Consider the following 23648-nt stretch of genomic DNA (forward strand, 5'->3'; position numbering starts at 1 on the left):
CCTGAACACACTGACAAATAGAACTCTGTGCCAGCCCCTAGACCCAAGAGATGACATAATGGGAACCAGATCAGTTACTAGAAAAAACTGTAGTTTCTCAAATCATAAATATTTTGGCATCTCTCTCCTCTCTTGGCTTGGTCCTAAGTGCATTTTGCCAAGTTGAAAATGCCCCATAAGGAATAAGGAGCAAAAATATGTAAAGGTGGGGATGGGGGAACTGGGACCTTGAAGACAGCTCCAAAACCTTTTCAAGCTTTGGTCTCTGGGTGATCAGTGTGGCCCCCAGGCTGGGGGTGAGGGTTTCAAGTGTTCAGACTCTGGAACTGAGTTCAAATCCTTGATATACCTATTATTGTCTGTATGACCTCAAGCAAATTGTTTAACCTGAGCCTGTTCCCCATCTCTAAGATGGGGGTAATAGTATTGTTTTCCTCTCAGAGTTGTTCAGAGTAATTTTTTTTTTTGAGATTTCATTTATTTGAGAGAGACAGCGAGCATGAGCAGGGGGAGTAGTAGCAGGAAAGGGAGAAGCATACTCTCCGCTGAGCAGAGAGTCCAATGTTGGTCTCGATCCCAGGGCCCCAGGATCATGACTCGAACCAAAGGCAGATGCTTCACCTACTGAGCCACCCAGGTGCACCTGGAGTTGTTCAGAGTATTAAGTAAGCTAATGTGAGTGAAGAGTTTGGCACACAGTACATGCTCAACAAATGGTAGATGTCATTGTTAAGGCCAGCCAAATCCTCTAGCATCTATCTTCTTCTTCTTTCCAGTTGTTCTTATTATGTAGACGACTAAAAAAAAAAATAACACACATCTCTGACAGAGGGAAGCCCCCGTCAAATTAGAGTAACTATACAAGATGATGAAGACCTGTGGCTCCCGGGGCAGATGGGGCAACAGGTCCAAGGAGGGATTAGATAAATGATGGGCAGTAGATAACAATCAAGATGGTGAATCCAATGTTTCTGTCATTTCTGTTTCATAACACACTTGCAGATGCCTAAACTAAACTGGGGTTTTCTCAAGGATGACCATGATTCTCTTAAGCCAACTTCTAATATGTCCCCCTGTATCTCACAGTGCCCCACAGGCATATGGCAGCAGTTCCATCCATCCACTGATCCGTTGATCCCTCCATTCTCCCACCCACCCATCCACTCATCCATCCAATTATTCAATAAATAGTTATTGCGCTCCTGCTGTGTGCTAGGCACTGACCTTTGGCATTGAAGATAAGCAGGTTCAAGAAGGTCCTTCATGAAACTTTAGAGTAGTGGATATGTATAACTGGTTTTGAAAAAGAGATTTTTTAAAAAAGATTTTATTTATTTATTCATGAGAGACCCACAGAGAGAGAGAGAGAGAGAGAGAGAGACAGAGAGGGAGGGAGAGAGAGAAAGAGAGAGAGGGACAGGCAGAGGGAGAAGCAGGCTCCAGACAGGGAGCCTGATGTGGGACTTGATCCTGGGTCTCCAGGACCAGGCCCTGGTCTGAAGGTGACGTTAAACCGCTGAGCCACCTCAGGTGCCCAAGATTTTTTTTTTTAAAAGAAGGAATGGTGATAGGCAGCTGAAGTTGTTTGAGTAACTGAGAAGTAGGTATCAAGGTAGGCAAGAGAATTAAAGCAGATAGTTAAGAGAATGCTAGGGGAAGGAAGGGCTTTTGAGGTCATTTAGTCAAATCTAGTCTTATAGGGGAGCAGACGTAGGTCCAGAGAGGAGGAAATGACTTGGGTGAAGTCACTTGGGGAAGGTGACAGAGAGGGAGATGGCAGAGAGAGAGAGAGAGAGAAGGACGGAGAGAGGAAATTCCATAGATGACATAGAGAACATTAGAGGAGTTCTATAGCTATATAGCTGAGTCAGGAAGCACTATCCTCTTCAGGAGGAGCAGGGGAGGGGGGAGGAGAGCCTCTAATAGTCATTGGAGTTTGAAGAAAAGTAAAAGGGATCCAGGGATACAGAAGACATTCCAGGTCCCCACTGGTGGCCTCCCTGGGCAATCCTTTCTTCTTCCTAGGCTTCAGAAGAGGCACGTCACTCATGCCTGGACAGTGCCACCCATTCCCACCTTCTACTGACCTCTCTTTCTCAGTCTTTCCCTGCCCACTCCCTCTCTTTCTCTTGATTCCACTCATTTTTGCTCCTTGAGTTCTTTTCCTGGGCATGCCTTTGTCTTGGGTGCTGGGGCCAGGGTTAAGGCAACAGAAGAAATGCAAGGACCATGCTCTAGTTTGGGTGCACTCTAGCTCAAATACAACATGAGATGTTCTATGCCAAAAGGCAACCCCACTGGTGCTTTAGGAAATGGTGGGAGAGGAGGGCTGGAAAGTCTTTCTAGGTGAGGTGGGACCAGTGTCGAGCTAGTAATAAATAATTATAACAGCGACCATTTATTGAACACTAATTATGTGCTTCGCATGTCGCATCCCTTCCTCATGCAATCCTGACAACAATTCTGGGAGGTAGATATTATCCTCATTTTACAGATGAGGAAACTGAGGCCCAGGGCTTAAGTAACTTCTTCAAAGTCACATGGCTGGGGCAGGATAGACCCAGGGCGCTAGGGATTGCCAGCTCTAGTGGGGGTTTGGATGTGCCTCCAAAGGAGAGCAGAGTGATGGAACAGGAGGTCCCAGCCCTCATACCTGTGCAGAAATACTGATTTAACAAATATCCACAGGGGCACCTGGGTGGCTCAGTGGTTGAGTGTCTGCCTTCACCTCAGGTTGTGATCCCAGGGTCCTGGGATCGAGTCCTGCATAGGGATCCCCGCAGGGAGCATGCTTCTCCCTCTTGCCTATGTCTCTGCCTCTCTCTCATGAATAAATAAATAATTTTTTTTAATCCACAGATGAAAATACCTTCTGGGAGCTCCAGAATCCAGCTTTTTTTGTGTCTAGCATATCTTGTAAAGTGGTTTAAAAAAAAAAAAAGAAAAAGAGGAAAAGATTAAACTTGCTTCACCTTGGTAAAGTCCCTCCTGAGAGTGACTCTAAACAAGGTTGCCACTCCAGCCACCTGTGAGGCAGGGTTTGGGCCAGCCAAGGGGCGCTGACCTCTTGAAGCCCCAGTGCCCCACTTCACCCAGAGCAGCAGCCTATCGAGAGGGCTGTTTGGGGGAATCATCAGCCCAGGAGATTCCTGCCTCCCCACTTCGGGACTGTGAGCCCCTGAGGCAGAGAGATGCTTCTGGGCTTCCCTCCTGGATTTCCAAAGCAAGGCCCTGTGGCTTCGGCTGTGACCACTCCCTAGATACCACACACACACACACACACACGCACACACTCCCACACCCCTGTGTTATTCCAGTTTCAGTCCAGAACCTCGCCACGCTCTGGCTGGATCCCACTCCTTCCCCGCCCCCAGCCAGGCCCCCAGACTCACTTTGCTGGGATCAGCATCCACCTCTCCACCACGTCCTCCGCGGAGCAGATCTGAGCCACCCACAGGTGCTGGGCAGACAGCACGTCTTCCTGCTGCTGTTACTGTGACAGCCGCCGCTGAGGCATTTCCTAATGACTGAGCAGGTCTGGAGGACAGCGGAGGGAAGTGAATGTCGCCCAACCCGTTTGAGGCCAGAGGCTCTTGGCGTTGCCCAGGGCTTTGGCAGCTGCTGGAGTCAGGTGATCTTGACAGGGATGTTCGGAGAGGAGCCCCCGATCTAAGGGGGAGCCCAGGGATGAGTCTCCCATTGGAGGCAGTGACCCAGGACCCAGGGTGGGCTCCCTATGGGTGGGTCTCCCGATTCCAACAATAAGAAATTTATCCTCATGGTCCTTCACCCTCCCGGACCCATTTCAGTGATCTTCTTCCCAAACCCCTGCTCAGTTGCCATGCACTGGATGGGGGGGGGGGTCACATCAGCCTCAGGGAGGCCACAACACCCAACATCATATACAAATATCTGGGTGGTGTGTCCATATGCATTTGCCATTCATCGAGCACTCAAAGGGACTCAGAGCTCCCAAGACCAAACACCATGGTGGTAAAGAATGAGGCAGAGTAGGGGATCCCTGGGTGGCTCAGTGGTTTAGCGCCTGCCTTTGGCCCAGGGCGCGATCCTAGAGTCCCGGGATTGAGTCCCACGTCGGGCTCCCGGCATGGAGCGTGCTTCTCCCTCCTCCTGTGTCTCTGCCTCTCTCTCTCTCTCTATGTCTATCGTAAATAAATCTTAAAAAAAAAAAAAAAAAGAAGAATGAGGCAGAGTAAACCAATGAATTAGAAACATGAACCTGCCTGGAAAGAAATCCCTGACATCATGGGGAATAGGGATAAATTTCCAAACAATTTGTAAAATATGATTCTATTTATGGAAATTATATATTTTTATAGCAAAAAATCTGGAATATGATATATCAACCTTGAAAGTAGTTATCTCTGGAGGGACTTTCTAACTTATGCATTTCTGTGGTATTTGAATTTTCATCCTGCTTATTTTGTGATGAGAAATAATCAAGAATAAGGCAGGAACAAAGAGGGTGACAGAGAACAACTGGATACCATTTGAGGGATTCTCTCCCAGTTTTCTCAGGGCTGGAGGCCCAGTCCTCAAAAAATTGGTTTTCTTCTGAAAAAGGAGCTTCCTGATCCAAGGCATAGTGTGCGACTTGCGTGAGTGTGACTCAATACGGTGCCCCAGGATGGCCCCTCCTGACCTGTCCCATCATGGTCTGTCTCCACAGGGACCCAGAGGCCGGTTGGGTAGGGTAGTCAAGGCGGTGCACCCAGCCGCCTCGCCCAGGGACATGGGGATGGCTGAGTGCCAACTGTCACGACAGTCTCTTATGTTCTTTCTCCAAGAGCTGAAGGGGAGGAGTTTCAGGCAGTCCTAGATTTAGCAAATAAAAATGCAGACTGCCTTGGGGAAATGTGTATTTCAGACAAACAACAAATACTTCTTTTAAGTATGAGCATCCTCAGTTCAGTAATTGGGACCTACTTATACTAAAAAATTATTCGTTCTTTATCTAAAATTCAAATTTCACTGGACAATTTTGTATGTTTCATTCTGCATCTTCTCCCGTCTGAGAGGGCTCCCCAAATTTCTGTCCTTCCATCAGCACTACCAGGGGTCCCTTCAATAGTGAGGCAATAGTTTGGCTTATGACTCCGCCTAGGGCTTCTGGGAGAAAAGGAGACTTATCCTCTGTGCCCTGTATGTCCCTGGGGGAGGGGACTGATCCAGGCTGGCCTGTCTTTAGATTAATGTGATGTGACCCTGGGGTGACAGGAAGTTCCTGGAGCCCCCAAATCTCTTCTACTAGCTCTGCCATGAAGCTTGACTTTGAAGATAACTTCGAATGAATACTTATTACCATAGTCTGTTATGGTTTTGTGTTCCAAAATAAGAATTTAACTTTGGAATTTATATATATATGTATGTATAAATAAATATGTGCACATGTGTGTGTGCACATGTACCCCTCCCGCCCGAGACAGGAAATACATCAGGTGGAGAAACCTTAGCTTTACTTTGTCAGGTTGGCTCTATCATCTTGCCCCCGAGAAGGTGGGACATAGGACTATTAGGTTTTGACAGGCAAAGGGGAATTAGCCATCAGGGAAGGTTGAGATCACAGGTAAGTTAGCCAGAAGTACACTTGCTCTGTGTTTATATAAAGAGAATGTGCCATGTTCCTTTGGGTAAGTTACTTAATCCTTTTGTGTCTCAGTTGCTTCATCTGAAAAATGGGGATAATATTACCTACTCTCTAGGATCGTGGTGATTCAATGAATGGGTGCAAATAATGTGCCTGAAACCACGCCTCTTATATGTTAAGGGCTTGGTCAACCTTACCCCCTACAATCATCATTGTCATCATCACAGCAAAAAGAGAAGGCTGAAGAGCGATAAGAGGACTTGAACAATTTTTACTTCGAGGGTCTGAGCCGATCAGTCCTGCCAATCTCACCACCCCAATTTATAGTGTCCTGTCTTTCTCAGCAGAGAGGACAAATGGACGCTGAAGGGTGGAAGGCTAGTTTTCAGCTCAGGGAGGGATGGGACCAGTGGCTTTTGCTCTGGTCGGGCCACATTGGAGAGTTGTGTCCAGTTTTGGGGACACATTAGGGGTGGTGTTGCTGGGGGACCAATGTGTGTTCTGGGGAAGAAGCCAGCTAGGTTAGGGATGGGTCTGGGGACCATTGCGACCCCATAAGACCTTCCTTGGAGAGACCTCTCTGAGCATAGGGAGCCTCCAGACAAGAATAGAATCCTGACTGAGGCTGGCTGACTTGACAAATGACTGGAAGTATAGTTTGTGCATGCAATGAATGGCTGGATCAGGACAGAGGTTCTCAAATATCAGAATCATCTAGAGAACTGATGAAAGATACGGATTCCGAGGTCCTACCTCAGGACCTAGCAGACCTTGGGAGAGGCCTAGGAAACTATATTTTATATTAATTTTTTAATTGGATGGACAAATGAGTGGATGGATATAATGTAAGAATACTGCATGCTAGTGGAATCTGAGTATTGCATGTATGGGTTCTCCATAAAATTCTTTGAACTTTGCTGTATGTTTGGAAATAACAATAAATGCTGGAAAAATGATTTAATTTCTTGAATAAGTAATGTATCCAGATGATTTTTAAAATGTGGGGCGCCTGGGTGGCTCAGTTGGTCAAAGCATCTAACTCTTGGTTTCAGCTCAGGTCATGATCTAATGGGTCTTGGGATCGAGACTTGTGTCAGACTCTGTGCTTGAGGATTCTCTCCCTCTGCCCCCCTCCGCTCCCCCGTATTTGCTTGCTCTCTCTCACACATTCTCTCTCTAGAATAAAGAAATCTTAAAAAAAATTTTTTTAAAAAGAAAGAACAAGTGTTAGAAGTCCTGCAGTAGAGATTCTCTCCCCTTCTTTTTCCTTCCTTGTCTGCCCATTTTCTGTGTGTCCCAAAAAGTCACCACTAACTCACACCCAACAGGGTGGCTATTATAAAAAACAAAGAAAACAAAATACCCAGAAAGAACCAATATTGGCAGGAACGTGGAGAAATTCAAACCTTTTGGCACTGCTGGTGACAATGTAATATGGTGCAGCCACTGTGGGAGACATTGTGATGGTTTCTCAAAAAAACTAAATGTAGAGTTACCATATGCTCCAGCAACCCTACTTGTGAATCTATACCCAAAAGAATTGAAAGCAGGGATGCAAACAGATATTTGCATACCCGTGTTTATAGTTCACAACAGCTGGAAGGTGAAAGCAACCGACGTCCATTCACCAACAGGTGAATAGGTAAATAGCACGTGGCATATGCGTGTAATGGAATAGTACTCAGCTTTAAACAAGACGAACATTCTGACACAAGCTCCCACATGGATGAATTTTGAGGACACTATGCTGAGTGAAATAAGCCAGCCATGAAAGGACAAATACTGTATGATTCCATTTACATGATGTTCCTAGAGGACTCTGATTTATAGGCACAGAAAGGGGAATGGTGGTGGCCAGGGACTGGAGGAGGGGGTATGGAGCATCATTTCTTAATGGGTCCAGAGTTTCAGTTTGGGAAGAAGAAAAATGTTCTGGAGATGGATGGTGGTGGCCGTGCAGCAATGTGAATGTGCTGAATGCCACTAAACATGGTTAAGATAGTAAATTTCATATTGTACGTGTTTTGTCACAATTCTTAGAAGAGATAACCACTGTCATTAGTGGTTATTCTTGTGTATCTTCTTTATATCTGCAGAGAAAATACAGATCTTGATTTGTATTCCTTTCTCACTTTTTTTTTTTTCGCCAAAAGATAGCGCTCCACATGCACGCTTCTGCATCTTGCATATCCTACTTGAACTGACATCTTGGAGCTTTCTCCATGATCACACATGTACAGTGCGGTTTTGGAATCCAAGATTTTAGCAACTTCTCCAAGTAACGTCAAGGGGTGGCCTGTCTGGGAACCTCTCCCAGGCCAGAGGTTGGGGTTGGGGTCCTGGGTAGCTTGGACCTCCATCCTCACTCCTTCCTCTAGGATGGGTAGAGGAGGACCAGAAGCTGAGGTGGCTCTTTCAGACAGAGGCATCCCTCTGTAGCATCCCCCAGGGAGATGGGATTCCCTGCAGATCTTGGCTCTCTTGCTCCCCTGGAGAGACTCCAGATGTGTGGTAGCAGGGGCACACTACACCCTCTGCTCCACCTTCTCTCCACCTGCTGTGGGGATGGGTGGGGCTGCTAGGCAGGGGCTGCCCTAAGAGAATGGAGTCACTCCTGCCATTCAGAACCTTATGCCAGGGCCAATCATTTAAGGAGAATAGTAAAGTGGGTCACCCTAAGTATTGAAGGCTAAAAAGGATGGAGGGGCCAAGGGGAGGAGACCTGGAGCTAGAGGCAGTGGAGGGTGGAGGGGGTAAGAGAGGAGAAGGAAGAATGGGATGAAGGTTAAGGCCGACCTCTGCTAGAACAGAGGCTCTTGGTCTTTAGATCACTGCCATCCGTGAACAGACACCTGACAATGATCTTCCCCAGCTGAACATGCAGCTGTGGGCACACCTGGAGCAAGGACTGGGACCTGATCAGGGGTACTGAGGGCTGTGTTTGGTTAGGAGGCAGGAGACCATTGCCCTGACTGTCCATATTCCGGCAGTGGAGGTTTGCTCCATCCTGGCTCTGGATGAGGCTGGAGTCATATAAAGGGGGGCAGGGTAGGAGATGGGTGGCAATTTGTCTGTGTCCCTGTGCATGCTCACAGTGGTTGTAATTAAATGATGCCTGTGTGGCAGGAGGTGGGTGTCTCCTTGCCGTGCTTGAGCGTGTGTGCGTGTGTGTATGTGTGTGTGTACATGACCCTCGACCCCCCTCCTGCTCTGCCTCCACTCGTCAGCTTCTTGATTGGCCTGAGGAACGTGGGCAGATGGGAAAGGCAAACCCAGGAGGGCAGAGGACCCCAAAGTATGGAGCAGAGGAGCCTCTGGTTCCCAGGGAAGCCCATGCAGAGACTAAGGCTTTAGTCATCCCTGAAGATCTTCTCCGGCACCAGCCAGCATAGTCCAGCCACTTGGACCTCCTTGGTGAGGCCACACACACCACCCCTGCCCAGTGTGGCCAGAGGAGGACCCAGAATTAGGTGCAGCCCTGGTGGTCTCCCCATCCCCGTGCATCCGTTGGACCCTGGCCCTGCTTCGTGCCAGCTAACTCTGGGACCTGCTTTGGGGTTTCAGTCATTCACACTCCTATAAACTTCCTGGGCTCACCTCCTCCCCAAAGGCTGCCCAGGCCTCTGAAATCTCTGCCTTCCCTGTTCCCTTCATTCTACCTCCTTGGGCTCTCCTCATTTATGACATAGCCTAGGGCTGCTGGTAGCACAGGTGAAACCAGGGGCCTTTGGACAGAAAACAAAGATGCCCCTTGTCTGGGTTGAAAGCAGCCCTGCCCAGGCACATGGCTTGGTAGGCAGAATAAGGGCCTCTTTTCATTCCTAACTACCCCCTTGGCCCTCAGCCTTCTTAGCCCAACTGTACCATGGTATGCAGCAGCCACAGAGCATTTTCACCGGTGTCTCCCCTTCCCTCCCTCCCTCCAAGGACTTCTGTGGCTCCCTACAGCCCTCCGTGCAAAGCCCACACTCAGCCAGCCCACAAGGCTCTCATCACCCTCCCCTTGGGTGCCTCATACCACACACTGTGGCCACAGAGATGGCTCTCAGTTCATCACCTGCCCCTCCCACCTGCATCTCTACCTTTTAAGACCTTCAAGGAGGGGTGCAGGACAGTGGCCAGGTATCCTTAGAGCCCAATAAATCAATGTTTTTTAAATGAATAGATCTACCTTCACAAGCCTAGTTCAAGTGTGTGGGGCTAGGGGCTGGCGTGGTGTGCAAGGCAAGCCCAGGAAACATGGTTGTTCAACTCTCTGTTGGACACCCCTTTGGAATCTACATGAAAGTTCCCTCCTCAAAGTCATAATAGACTTGAGAACCTCCAATGTGGCTGGACACAGGAGAATGAGCCCACCTTCTGGTCAGAGCCTTACGTTAGCCTTCTTCCTTCACTAATGTTGTCTTTGAAAAGGCATGGTCCTTCTACAGGAGGTGAGTGTGGGAATGGGAGGGATGATGGTCTGGGGAAGAGGGAGGAATGCCCCACTACCTAGCGGTGTGTCTTCAGTGATTTTTGCAGTATCAAAATGCCATGTGTACAATTGTTTACTTGATTTGTCTTTTTAAAAAAAGATTTTACTTTTTTATTCATGAGAGACACACACAGAGAGAGGCAGAGATATAGGAAGAGGGAGAAGCAGGCTCCCTGTGGGGAGCCTGATGTGGGACTCGATCCCAGGACCCTGAGCTGAAGGTGTCAGACCCTCAACCACTGAGCCACCCAGGTGCCCCACTTGATTTGTCTTGAAAAAAGAAATAGAATCACATTTTAAATTTAAGTATGTATTCTGACCTCCGAAGCACCTATACCTTTGAAATCACACTTCTGATACTCTAATTATACTTTTTTTTAAAAAAAAGATTTTAAAAAAGAGTAAGTTCTATACCAAGCGTGCAGCTCAAAGTCATAACCCAGAGATCAAGAGTGGTAGGCTCCACCGACTGAGTCAGCCAGGCGACCCCAATTCTATTTTTAATAAGTAGCACATTTAATACCTACTGTTGAATAGGAAAAAAAAAAACTAAAACAAAACAAAAGCAAAGTTTTCCAAGAGCCCTTTGGCCCGGAAGCGCAGAAGCCACAGAGTACGATCAAAGTAGAGAAGTCCTCCTGAAAGGAGACAGCTTGGGGGATCCCTGGGTGGTGCAGCGGTTTAGCGCCTGCCTTTGGTCCAGGGCGCGATCCTGGAGACCCGGGATCGAATCCCACGTCGGGCTCCCGGTGCATGGAGCCTGCTTCTCCCTCTGCCTGTGTCTCTGCCTCCCTCCCTCTCTCCCTCTCTCCTCTCTCTCTCTCTCTCTCTCTATCATAAATAAAAAATAAAAACTTAAAAAAAAAAGGACGTGAGGCTGAGATTGGCAAGGACCGGGGTGCGGCGTGTGGGCGGAGGCAGAGAAGCAGGAGTGGGGGCAGCGGGCGCGGCGAGCAGGAAGGCTGGGAGGAATGCCCCAGCTCGCGGGTCTGCGCACCAGCCGCTCACCTGCTCCGCGAGCGCTCCCGCACCCTTGCCTCTGAAACTCCCTGGCCTTGCGGGTCTCTAACCCCAGGGAAGTTTGATTTCAGGGTGGCAGGAGAAAGAGAGCTGGGAAACAAAACAAAACAGAACAAATAACAACCGAGGCTTTGATGGAGGATTTACTTGAGTCTTCGCTCTTTATCCCAGAACTGAAAACCTCCCTGACAATTGAGAGTCCTCAGTGCTTGAGACGGGTGAGGCCAGAGTCAGGGGCAGACTCGGGAGTGAAAGAAAATTATATTTTTTTCTGATTATAAAACGAGAACTGCCCTTGGAGAGAAAATGTAGAAAATTCATAAAAGCACAAACGAAGAAGAAAACACATAAGCTCTACACCATCTCTCCAGGTAGCTTCCATAAATATTTTGGCGTTTATTCTTCCAGCCTACTTGGATATAATGATATATTTACCATAATTATATATTATATAATATATGATTATAATAAGATAATAAGTGGGAAGGATCGCATTGTGTAAATACTTTTAGGACCTGATTTTTTTCAGTTGTTGTCTTGTGGTCCCCAATAAACAGTCTTTTACGCCCTCATTTTTTTTTAAGAGAGAGAGAGAGAGAATCTTAGGCAGATTCCAAGCCCAGTGTAGAGCCGGAGGAGGGGCTTGAACTCACCAACCTGACAGAAAACAAAAGTTGGTACTTACCTGACTGAGCCACCGAAGCACCTCTATGCCCTCATTTTTTTTTAAATTTTTTTATTTTATTTATGATAGTCACAGAGAGAGAGAGAGAGAGAGGCAGAGACACAGGCAGAGGGAGAAGCAGGCTCCATGCACCGGGAGCCCGACGTGGGATTCGATCCCGGGTCTCCAGGATCGCGCCCTGGGCCAAAGACAGGCGCCAAACCGCTGCGCCACCCAGGGATCCCTATGCCCTCATTTTTAATAGATGTAGTCACTTATTTAATCTATTGATTGATACTTGTTTTCAATTTCCCCTACTATAAAAAATTGTTGCAGGAAGTGTTTTTTTTTTTTAAGGACTTATTTGAGAGAGAGTGTATGTGAGTGGGGTGGGGTAGAGAGAAAGGGAGAAGGGGAAACAGACTCGCTGTGGAGAAAATGATATTAGTATTATTGTACACAGACTCTACTGTATTCAAGAAAGTAAAAGGATAACTAGAAATAGTTTTCAAAAAAAATTTTAAAGGTTTTGGTTTTCCAATTTATTTATTTATTTTGAATGAGAGAGAGAGAGGCAGAGGGAGAGGGAGAGAATTCCAAGCAGTCTCCATGCCCAGTATGGTGCCTGATGTGGAGCCCAATCTCCTGACCCTAAGACCGTGACCTGGGCTGAAATCAAGAGTCAGATGCTCAACCATATGAGCCATCCAGGTGTCCCTAATTTTTTTTTAAATTTGAGTATTGTTGACACACAATGCTACATTAATTTTATTTTATTTATTTATTTTTTATTTTTTTATTTTTTATTTTATTTTATTTTTTTATTTATGATAGTCACAGAGAGAGAGAGAGGCAGAGACACAGGCAGAGGGAGAAGCAGGCTCCATGCACCGGGAGCCTGACGTGGGATTTGATCCCGGGTCTCCAGGATCGCGCCCTGGGTCAAAGGCAGGCGCCAAACCGCTGCGCCACCCAGGGATCCCGCTACATTAATTTTAGATGTACAACATAATGATTCAACTTCTTTATATGTCGTGCTACTCTTCACAAGTGTAGCTATCACCTGTCACCATACAATGCTAATACAATATCATTGACTATATATTCCCTATGCTATGCTATTTTCCCCATGACTTATTCACTCTATAACTGAAAGCCTGCACTTGCCATCCCCTTCACCCATTTTGCCCATCCTCTATCCATAGAAACAATTTTTAAAGAGAACCAAATAGAGGGATGCCTGAGTGGCTCCCCCATTGAGCATCTGTGTGCCTTCAGCTCAGGGTGTGATCCTGGGATACTGGGATCAAGTTCTACATTGGGCTCCCTGCAGGGAGCCTGCTTCTCCTTTTACCTGTGTCTCTGCCTCTGTCTGTGTGTCTCTCATGAATGAATAAATAAAATGAATAAATAAAATCTTTTAAAAAATAAAGAGAACCAAATAGAAATTCTAAAACTGAAAAATACAATTACTGAAAAAAAAAAAAACCCCACTATAGATGGGTTTAAGGTTAGATACAACAGAAGAGAAAATTAGTAAACTGAAAGATAGTTCAGTAGCAAATAGACAAGCTGAAGCATGGAGTGGGGAAAAAAGGGGGGCAAAACATGGAGGGGGGGAAAAGCACGGACAATATGTACATCAGAGAATATGGAATGTGGTGTAAAGATCTAGATACATTTAACTGGAAGCATTCAAGTAAAGGAGTGTTAGTGATCAGTTTAGAAGCAGTGGTTGAAGAGTTACTGATCACAAATGCTACAATGTTAATGAAGATGTTAAACCACAAGTTCAACAAATGACAAATCTCAAGCAAAATAAAAAAAAAAAATTCCCGCATAGGCACATTGTAGTAAAACTTCTGAAAACCAAAGACAAAGAGAATCTTTGAAAACTGGCTGAGAGAAAAAAAAAAGACAAGAAAAAGAAAATTGGCTGAGAGAAAAAAGACACCTTACTTTTAGGGGAGCAGTAACAATATTGACGGCTGATTTGTAAAATAAATGATGGGATTCAGGAGACAGTGGAAGTCAAGGCTATGTTTTATAATCTTTAAATGAGGGATCCCTGGGTGGCTCATTAGTTTGGCGCCTGCCTTTGGCCCAGGGCACGATCCTGAAGACCCAGGATCGGGTCCCACGTCGGGCTCCCGGCATGGAGCCTGCTTCTCCCTCCTCTTGTGTTCTGCCTCTCTCTCTCTCTCTCTCTGTCTATGGTAAATAAATCTTTAAAAAATATATAATCTTTAAATGATTGAAAGAAAACAACTGCCAATCTAAAATTTTATATGGAGAAAAATAGTCTTCAAAAAATGAAGGTGAAACAAAGAGGCTTACAAATGAAAGCAAAGAGTATTCATTGAGAAGAGAACTATGCTAAAAATACTAAAGGATTTAGTATTTAGGCTCTTTAGGCTGAATGAAAATGATCCCAATGGGAGCAAAGAATGAATGAATGAATGAATGAAGAAGGTACATGTGTAGGAAAAATATATGAATATTGGCTGCACAGAAAAAAAATCTTAAGAGTTTAAAAATATGTGAAACATTAAAATACTCTACATTAATAACATAAAGCAGGCAGGGGATAGATAGAATTAAACTGTAAGATTCTCGAATTATTTGGGGAGTGGGAAAAGTATAACTTCTAGTGGATTAATAATTCAAAGATGCACATAGTTTCTTGATAACCATTAAAAGAATAGTAAAAGAATGTACAATTCATTATGAAGCTAATAGTGGAAAAAGAGAAATAATTTTAAAAATCAAATTTGAAAGAATGTAAGAAAAGCTTGGGGGCACCTGGCTGGCTCAGTCAGAAAAGCCTGTGACTTTTGATCTTGGGATCATGATTTTGAGCCCCACACTGGATGTAGAGATGACTTAAATAAGCAAATAAGCTAAAAAAAAAAAAGAATATAAAAAGGTTTAAAATAGGGACATTTCTTAAAAATGCCCTTGCTATTTGATTTTCTTCTGCCATGAACTTACTATATCTTTTGTTCAGCTTTCTAGCTGGTTGCTTTCCTTTTCTTTTTTCTTTTCAGTATTAGTAGTGCTTTATTTCTTTACATTACTCTTTACTGGAATTTATATTAGTGTAAGTGGATGAGAATTTCAATTAAATTGTTTTGCCAAATAGCTAATCTTTTTTTTTTTTGGAGTTCAATTTGCCAACATATAGCATAACACCCAGTGCTCATCCCGCCAAGTGGGCTTTCCTTTTCTTATTGATTTTAGATGGATGTAAATAGAGGTAAATAGAGATATGTGGGTGTGAATGTTGTAAATACCTTCTGGTAGAGATCAGTTTTAAATTTTGATGCCTTAGCTCAAACACTATGCTCCTGCTTTGACCACTCGCTCTGATGTCAGTGAGAAGAGGAATGAAGTCGGTTGAAGTCTTATGTTCTGCATCCAGTAGGAGCTCAAGAAATGGCTATTGAAATGAACTGAATTGAGAAGGTCATTATGCTCATCCACTACGGGGCCCCGCATTGTTATCACGTATAGAGGAAGGAGTTATCTGAACCAGTGACAAGAATAGTGGAGAGTGGATGTGGAAGGCAGGAGCAGAAGTCAACCAGGTTGGCAAGAACTGAGAGAACCCCTGAGAGACAGCTCAGCCAGCCCCAGACACTGACCTGGGGCTCTCACTCAGGAGGGGATGCCTGGAGCAGAAATGTATGGTGCATACCTAAGCAAAATCAGCAGGTGGCACTCTAAAGACATGCCGTTGCCATCCAGGCTTGGAGGGGGCCAAAATCTTGGTTGAGCACCTAGGGAATAGAAACTGAGGCATGAGGAGTCTTGAGCCCTAACTTTTTGGCTCTGTGCTTCCTCCAGAGGTGAGACCCCCAAGATCAAGAGCCCTGTAGAGGTTTTCCGCCCATATTCCTCTCCCCCATATCCCCTATATTCCCCTGTGGGTACCTGTAGAGCACCATCTGTTCAATTTAATTTGGAACAACATGGGTCCAGATGAGCAAGCCAATCACCTACGTGGTTCTTTTGTGAAAATGCAAGTTCTGGGACGCGGGTGGCTCAGTGGTTGAGTGCCTGCCTTGGGCTCAGGTTGTGATCCCAGGGTCCTGGGATCGAGTCCTGCATCGGGGTCCCCACAGGGAACCTGCTTTTCCCTCTGCCTGTGTCTCTGCCTCTCTCTGTGTACCTTTCATGAATGAATGAATAAATAAAATATTGAGAAAAAAAAAAGAAAATGCTCGTTCTGATTCAGTAGCCCTAGGGTGGGGCTGAGATCTGCATTTCCAACTCCCTGGTGATGACTCATGCTCAGTAGCTCTGACATCTAGAACACACTGCCCATAAGGTCTCATTTCTGTGCACTACAGGAGGTGGAAGAGGGCTCTGCCCTTGGGGCTTGCAGCTTTCTGGAGTAAAATATCACTGAAATGTCTCCCATATGGGTTAAGGTGTGAGTCCACTTGCTGGGTGAGTTTGGGCAAGCTGTGTGACCTCTTAGGGTCTCAGTTTCCTGATCTGTAAAATGGGAAGAGGGGCGCCTGGCTAGCTCAGTTGGAAGAGTATGTGACTTTTGATCTCGGGGTTGTGAGTTCAAGCCCCACATTGGGTGTAGACATTCCTTAAAAAATAACAAATTAAAAAAAATGGGGAGATTAACAGCCCCTTCCTTAGAGAGTGGTTTGAAAGTTAAAGCAGGATGTCCTATGGTAAGACACTTAGTACTGTGCCTGGCACATAGTAAGCCTCAGCAAGGCTTGGGGTGCACTAAAAGAAGAAGCTAGGCACCCACCCTGGGGGAGTGGTAAATTGGAGGGAATAATCTTTTTTTTTTTTTTTTTTAAGATTTTAGGGATTTGTGAGTGGTGCTAAGAGGAGCCAAAGCTCACCCTGGCCCTGCCCTCATGCAAGGCTTTGCCTTGGCCTCTATAGCCTCACTCCACTGCTGTGGGGTCCCCAGCCCAGGCTCCTGAGTTTGCCTGCGTGCATTAAATAGGGTGGTGTTTCCACAGCATCTCAAAGGCTCACGGACATTTATGGACTGACTTCCAGTGCTCTGCTAGATGTTCTGGGGGAATCAGAGACAGATCCACACAGCCTCTACCCTCACTGGGTGTCCCTAGGGAGGTAACCCATCACTATGGAAAAGGAATGGTCAGCCAGTGCAGGGTCTCAGTAGCAGTTCTTAGAAACAGTGCTTCTTCGGGGCGCGCATGTGGCTCAGTCAGTTGAGCATAGCAGATCATGACCTCATGGGATCCAGCCCCACATCAGGCTCCCTGCTTGGCGGGGAGTCTGCTTCTCCCTCTGCCCCTCCCATTGCTTGTGCTCTCTCTCTCAAATAAAATAAAATAAAATAAAATAAAATAAAATAAAATAAAACAAAATAATGTAAAGTAAAGTAAAATAAAATAAAATAAAATAAAATAAAATAAAATAAAATAAAATAAAATAAAATAAAATAAAATAAAATAAGGGATGTCTGCATGGCTCAGTGGTTTAGTGTCTGCTTTCAGCCTAGGGCATGATCCTGGGATCCTGGGATCAAGTCCTACACCGGGCTCCCTGCGTGGAGCCTGCTTTTCCCTCTGCTTGTGTCTCTGCCTTTCTCTCTCTCTCCGAGTCTCTCATGAATAAATAAATAAAATACTTTAAAAAGTAAAATAAAAAAGAAGCAGTGCTCTTCCTACATAGGGAGACTAAATGATAGCTGCTGTTTGGGGTGAGTCTCCAGACCAGAACCAGACCAGGGTTGTCCAATCTGATATAGATTGAGGAGTGGGCCAGATTCGCAGAGGCAGAAGGGAGGAGGGACAGACAGGGACTCATGGGACCTGTGTGAAGCCTGTTACACACATTATGTCATTCAAGTGTAAACAGACCTGTGTGTACCGGTGCTAGTATTACCTCCATTTCACAGATGTGGAAAGTGAGACTCAGACCCCAAGAGCTCGTTCAGGCCTCCCAGCTATAAAAGTGATGACGGCCCTCTGCCTTCAGTTCATCCTCTTCTATGCCACGTATGTGCTATGCCAGGTGCTGCGCAGCTCCTACCTTTAGCGAGTGACAGCTTTTCCCTCATTCTTCTCCAGATACAGGGACCAGAGCATACAGGCATGTTGCGACAGGGAGCCTTGAACGCCTGGCTGAGGGTGAGGATCTGATCTCTCTCTCCCCTTCCTCGGGACCATGGAAGGAAGTGTTGCTCGACTCCAGCTCAGTGAGGAGGCTGACAGGATTGCCTCACTTCCAGATGACAGGCCCCAGCCTTCGCGGGCTGAACCCACTTCCTGTCCTTGTGCCTCTTTTGTCATACGGTGATTTCTCATGCTTCCTGTTGACTTCTGCTTGGTTTTCAGCTGGTTCAGCGCTAGGAACCGTGTTCTGCTGGTGGTCTGATTGGTGAGGCACAGGACACAGGACCAGGTACGGTGGGGTGGTGAGGAGCAGGGGACCGGGGAGCTCTGACTGGAGGAGGTCTGGGCCAGGTGGGGGCCAGCATGAGACACCCCAACATGGGGGACGCCTGGTGGCCTGTGGACCTTCTCTCCAACCACGTAGTAGGAGGGACTGTCAAAGGCTGAGGTCAGCTTGTCAAGCTGGTTATGCCTCTGTGGGAGTGACACCAGCCACTTGTTTTGGTGGCGTCCCAACACTGTGTTGTCTGTCCACATCTCCCTAAGATCCCATTGCCTTGTTGTTTCTTTTTGCTTCCTGGGCTGCCTCGATGGTATTTTCTAGGCTTGCAGAGAATTTCCTGGGTTCAGACAGGTTTATCTGGTGCTGCCTGAGATATACATAGTCCATGTGATGCTTAACATCACACTGAGCTGACCAAGTTAGGAGATTGCCAGGAGTCCGGGCTCCTTGTTTCACTCATGGCCAAGTTACTTCCCTCTGAACGTGTTTTCTTGTCTACTAAATGGCAATGGCACAGTGTCTCTGTTTTGTGGGATTTTTGCGATGCTTAAGCAGGACAATGATTATGAAAATGTTTCATAAACTGTAAGATGATATCCTTAAAGGAGTTGAGGTTACTTTTATTTCATTTTCTAAATGGAACTCAACTTTTTTTTTTCTTGGCTCAATAGTCGATATAAACCCCCACAATACAGAAAAGTGAAAGGTTTTTTGTTTTGTTTTGTTTTTCATGATTTTTGGACTTAAAAATGTATTGTGGTAAAATATACATAACATAAAATGTACCATTTTTAGGTACACAGTTTAGCATCAAGGGCATTCACATTGTTGTGCACCCATCATCATCATCCGTCTCCAGAATTCTAATCATCTTGCAAAATTGAAACTCTGTCCCCACTAAACACCACCTCCTCACTCTCTTTTTCCCCAGCTTCTGGAAACCACCATTCTGCTTTCTGTTTTTGTGAGTTTGACGACTCTAGGAACCTCATATAAATAGAATCATACAGTATTTGTCCTTTTGTGACTGGCTTATTTCACTTAGCCTAATGCTCTCAAGGTTCACCCTTATCGTAGTATGTGTCACAACTGCCGTCCCTTCTCAGGCTGAGTATGATCCTATTGTATGTATAGACACCATTCAGTTAAGTCATTCGTATGTTCATAGACACTTAGGTTGCTTCCACCTCTGGCTATTGTGAATAATTCTGCTAGGACTATGAGTTCACAAATATCTGTTTGAGTCTCTGCTTTCCATTCTCTTGAGTATATGCCCACAATTGGAATTGCTGGGATCATATGGCAGTTTTATTTTTAATTTTTTGAGGAATCGTGTTACTTCATACATAGTGGCTGCGTTGCTTTATAATCCTACCAGTGGCGCACAAGGGTTCCAATTTCTCCACATTCTTTCTGACACTTGCCACCTTCTGTGTTTTTGATAGTATCCATCCTATTGAATGTGCAGTGGTATCTTACTGCAATTTTGATTTGCATTTCCGTAGTAATCAGTGATGAGGAGCATCATTCCATGTGCTTGTTGGCCATTTGTATACTTCTTTGGAGAAATGTCTATTTGAGTCCTTCACACATTTTTCAATTGAGTTGTTTCTTGTTGCTGTTGAGCTGTAGGAGTTCTTTAAATATTCTGGAAGTTGACTAGACTTTTATTTTATTTATTTATTTTTGACTAGACTTTTTAAAAAAATTTTATTTATTTATGATAGTCACAGAGAGAGAGAGAGAGAGAGAGGCAGAGACACAGGCAGAGGGAGAAGCAGGCTCCATGCACCGGGAGCCCGACGTGGGACTCCATCCCGGGTCTCCAGGTTCACGCCCTGGGCCAAAGGCAGGCGCCAAACCACTGCGCCACCCAGGGATCCCCTTGACTAGACTTTTAAAACAAATGTTTCTTATGTCAAATTCTGTCCTTTAAACTTTTTTCATTTGAGATGCCTGGGTGGCTCAGTGGTTGAGCATCTATCTTCAGCTCAGGGCATGATCTCAGGGTCTGGGGGTCGAGTTCCTCATCAGGCTCACCGTGGGGTGCCTGCTTCTCCCTCTGTGTATGTCTCTGCCTCTCTTTGTGTCTCTCTCGTGAATAAATAAATAAATCTTTAAAAAAGACTTTTTCATTTAATATCATTTGAGTATTGTCTAAGGTTAATTTATAAATATCTATCTTGCCTTTTTTAAAAAATATTTTATTTACTTATTTATTAGAGAGAGAGAATGTGAGAGCTCATGAGCATGAATAGCAGGAGGGAGAGAGGGAAAGTATTGTTCTCTGAGCTATCTACTTTATTATTATTATTATTATTATTATTATTATTATTACCTTCATTTTGTCTACGTTTTCCCCCCTGGAGTTGATGGTTGCCTCAGTTTTTTATTTTCTTAGTTTTCACATACATATCACTGTTTCCTCTCCAACGGGGCTTTAAAATTTCTCTCAATAGGATCAGAGAGATCAGACAATCTCTCTGTTTTCATCTTGTTTTCAACTGCCACATATTTTAATTTCAACTCTCATCAAAATCAAAAGGTTTTTGTCTTGCTCCTTTTTGTAACGCCATGTTCTTGTTTTATGGATGTAGTGATACCTTTTTTTTCTCAGAAGATATTAAAGTTTTTCTTTTTCCAGTTTACTTCTGCTTCCTCCATTGTATCTACTACTCTTGAATTTCTTTTGTGTGATTTTGTTCTTTTTTCACATTGGAGGCCTTTTCTGTGTTTGGTGGTTCCTTGCTACACGTTCATTTTTATGATCAAGGAACTAGAAGCTGATTGGAGGCTCTGTGTGTACGGGGATTGGGCAGGTGGGAGGGGGTCTTGTTGGCTGTTGGGCTTCTCTGTGAGGTAATCCAGAGCAGACCATGTGGTTGGGAGACTTCTCTTGAGCCAGTTGGGTTCTGTTGAGAAAAACTCTCTGATCTCCTGCCTGGGGGTACAAGTCAGGCTGCAGGCATTCTGGGAGGCTGTCAGGGGAAGGAAGCTGGGATCTCCTCATTCCATATGCAGCCTTTGAAGAATCTACCTTCCCTCCATCTGCCTTCTCTTTGTAGTATGGTGACTTAGCCTTGCCCTCCAATGTGGCCCAGTGTCCCCTGGTCTGGAGCTTCTCTGGTTTGGTTTCTCTAGAGTAAACGTCCTCCTCCTGCTAGAGTGAGTGACTTGTCATTGCCTAGGCTGTGAAGTCAGCCTCTAAAATGCTTTGTAAACATACCATAATTTCAACAGATCTTCTCCGCCCCACCACACCTTCTAATGCAGCTGCCACCTCCAATTCCCGAGCCTGTCTGTGGGTCAGAGGCATAACACTTTTTGCTTTTGGTTGGCATTCGGTTTCCAGCCTTCTCTGATCCACTCCATCAGCTACCACTCACCAGTCTAACTTTCCATTTTCTAAGATCCTGTTAACACCTTGTGTCCATCATTGTCTTCTCTTCTGTACTGTGTCTTGGTGGATTTATGCCTATTAGAATTCTTGTCCTTTTTTGTGATTTTTTTCTTTTTTAAAGATTTTATTTATTTATTCATGAGAGACACACAGAGAGAGGCAGAGACACAGGCAGAGGGAAGAGGCTCCCTGTGGGGATCCCAATGAGGGACTTGATCCCAGGACCCTAGGATCACTACCTGAGCCAAAGGCAGATGCTCAACCACTGAGCCACCCAGGCAGCCTTTTGTGGTGTTTCAAGAGGAAGTGAAGATACAAGTATTCAATCCACATGGTAACTGCAATGGTTATAACATTTGCACTCACCAGCATTATACAAAAGTATTGGCTTTCTCATACTTTTAACAACAATGAGCATTATTGTTTATTTTAAACTTTGCTAATCTGATAAGGAAAAAGTGATATCTCATTGTTATTTTAATTTACATGTTCAAAACTTACTAATGATATGGCTGAGTATCTTCCCACATATTTATTGACTATTTGTGTTTTTTTCTTCTAAACCACTTATTTATATCCATTGCTCATTTTTCTAGTGGGGTAGCAAAATTGTTAAATTGTTGATATATGGCCAGCTCTCTGTAAAGAGGCAAAGTCAATCTCTTCTTATATATTCAGTCTCAGAGAACAGGCTTCAGAAAACAGTGGATTTTAATGACTATGTATACAATTTTAAATGATATTTTTCCTCTCCCTTTGATTAAGAAAATAACCTGTAGGGGTGCCTGGGTGGCTTGGTTGATTAGGCATCCAACTCTTGATCTCAGCTCAGGTCTTGATCTCAGGGTTTTGAATTCAAGGCCAGCATTGGGCTCTACACTGAATGTGGAGCCTACTTTAAAAAAGGAAGGAAGGAAGGAAGGAAGGAAGGAAGGAAGGAAGAAGAAAGAAAGAAAGAAAGAAAGAAAGAAAGAAAGAAAGAAAAAAAGAAAGAAAAAAGGAAAGAAAGACAGGCAAGAAAGAAAGAAAGAAATCTACCTGTGTTCACTATGGCAAATTTGGAAAATATAGATGAACAAAAGAGAAAACACGAATCACCTTTTCTATAGTTATGTGCTTATAAAAGAGCCATTTTAATGTGTATTCATGTTTTCAACTTACTAAGCACAATTTGTCTTTGTATTGTTATACATTGTTGTATGACATCATTATTAGTGGTAACATGGTATTCCATTGTATAGGTATATGATCGTTTATTTAGTCAATACCCTATTGATGGACATTTAAGTTCTTTTGGGTTAAAATCTTCACTAACAAGTTCTCCTTTTGATCATGACCTCATCTAAGCTTGTTCTACTATATTATCTGCTTAGCAATCTCTTTTTGGGAGGGGGGAAGGATAAAAGGCAAACTTTAATCCTTTTCTAGTTAAATGATTACTAATTCCAAATCAGTGAATACGGACTCACAGAGATTTTCAAGCACTTTGTCTTTTTTTTTTTTTTTTTCCTGTGAGTTGGAGGAAGAGATGGAGAAAGGTCACTGGGGGTTCTCCTTAGATTCCTCCACAGCTTTCACCCCGGGTGAACAGGATGGAGGCCAAAAGACTAGGGAAGAGGGATGTTTGTAATGATGAGACAACAGTAACATATCAGGCAGGTGTCTGAAGAAATAATCCAAGAAATACTATCTTAAGAGAGAAAATCAGAAAGAATGAATTGATCTGAGCGTGGAAGAAACCTGAATCTTGTCCCTGAGCCTGTCACCAACTGTGTTTCCTCAGGCAGATTGCTCAGCCTCTCTGGGTTCCCTACCCTCCTTCCTCATCTCTGGTGGATTTTTAAGTTCTCCTGTATCTTCCAAGGCACTATGAATACAGACTTTTCACACCTGCCGTGTGATCTGGATATGCTACTTACCTTCTCTGATACTTGGTTTTCTCATCTGTAATGTGGGAACACTAATAGCTACTTCATAGAGTTGCTGTGTATGAATGTTTGGCAAGCACTTATCACAGGGCCTTCCCATACCAAGTATCCAATAAATGAAAGCTATTTTTACTGCACGCCGATCGTTATGT

The 23648-nt window shown here is 44.7% G+C and overlaps 1 protein-coding gene across 1 annotated transcript in view; it reads left to right on the forward strand.

Moving 5' to 3' along the window:
• The first annotated feature begins 18110 nt into the window (after positions 1-18110).
• Positions 18111-23648, forward strand: part of NDEL1 (nudE neurodevelopment protein 1 like 1) — a 50638-nt gene continuing 45100 nt past the window's right edge. The window contains exon 1 of the mRNA XM_041771838.1: positions 18111-18174. The gene's annotated coding sequence lies outside the window, so the exon portion shown is untranslated. The remainder of the gene's footprint in view (positions 18175-23648) is intronic.

Source organism: Vulpes lagopus, chromosome 10, assembly GCF_018345385.1.
Source record: "Vulpes lagopus strain Blue_001 chromosome 10, ASM1834538v1, whole genome shotgun sequence".
Classification (NCBI taxonomy): Eukaryota; Metazoa; Chordata; class Mammalia; order Carnivora; family Canidae; genus Vulpes; species Vulpes lagopus.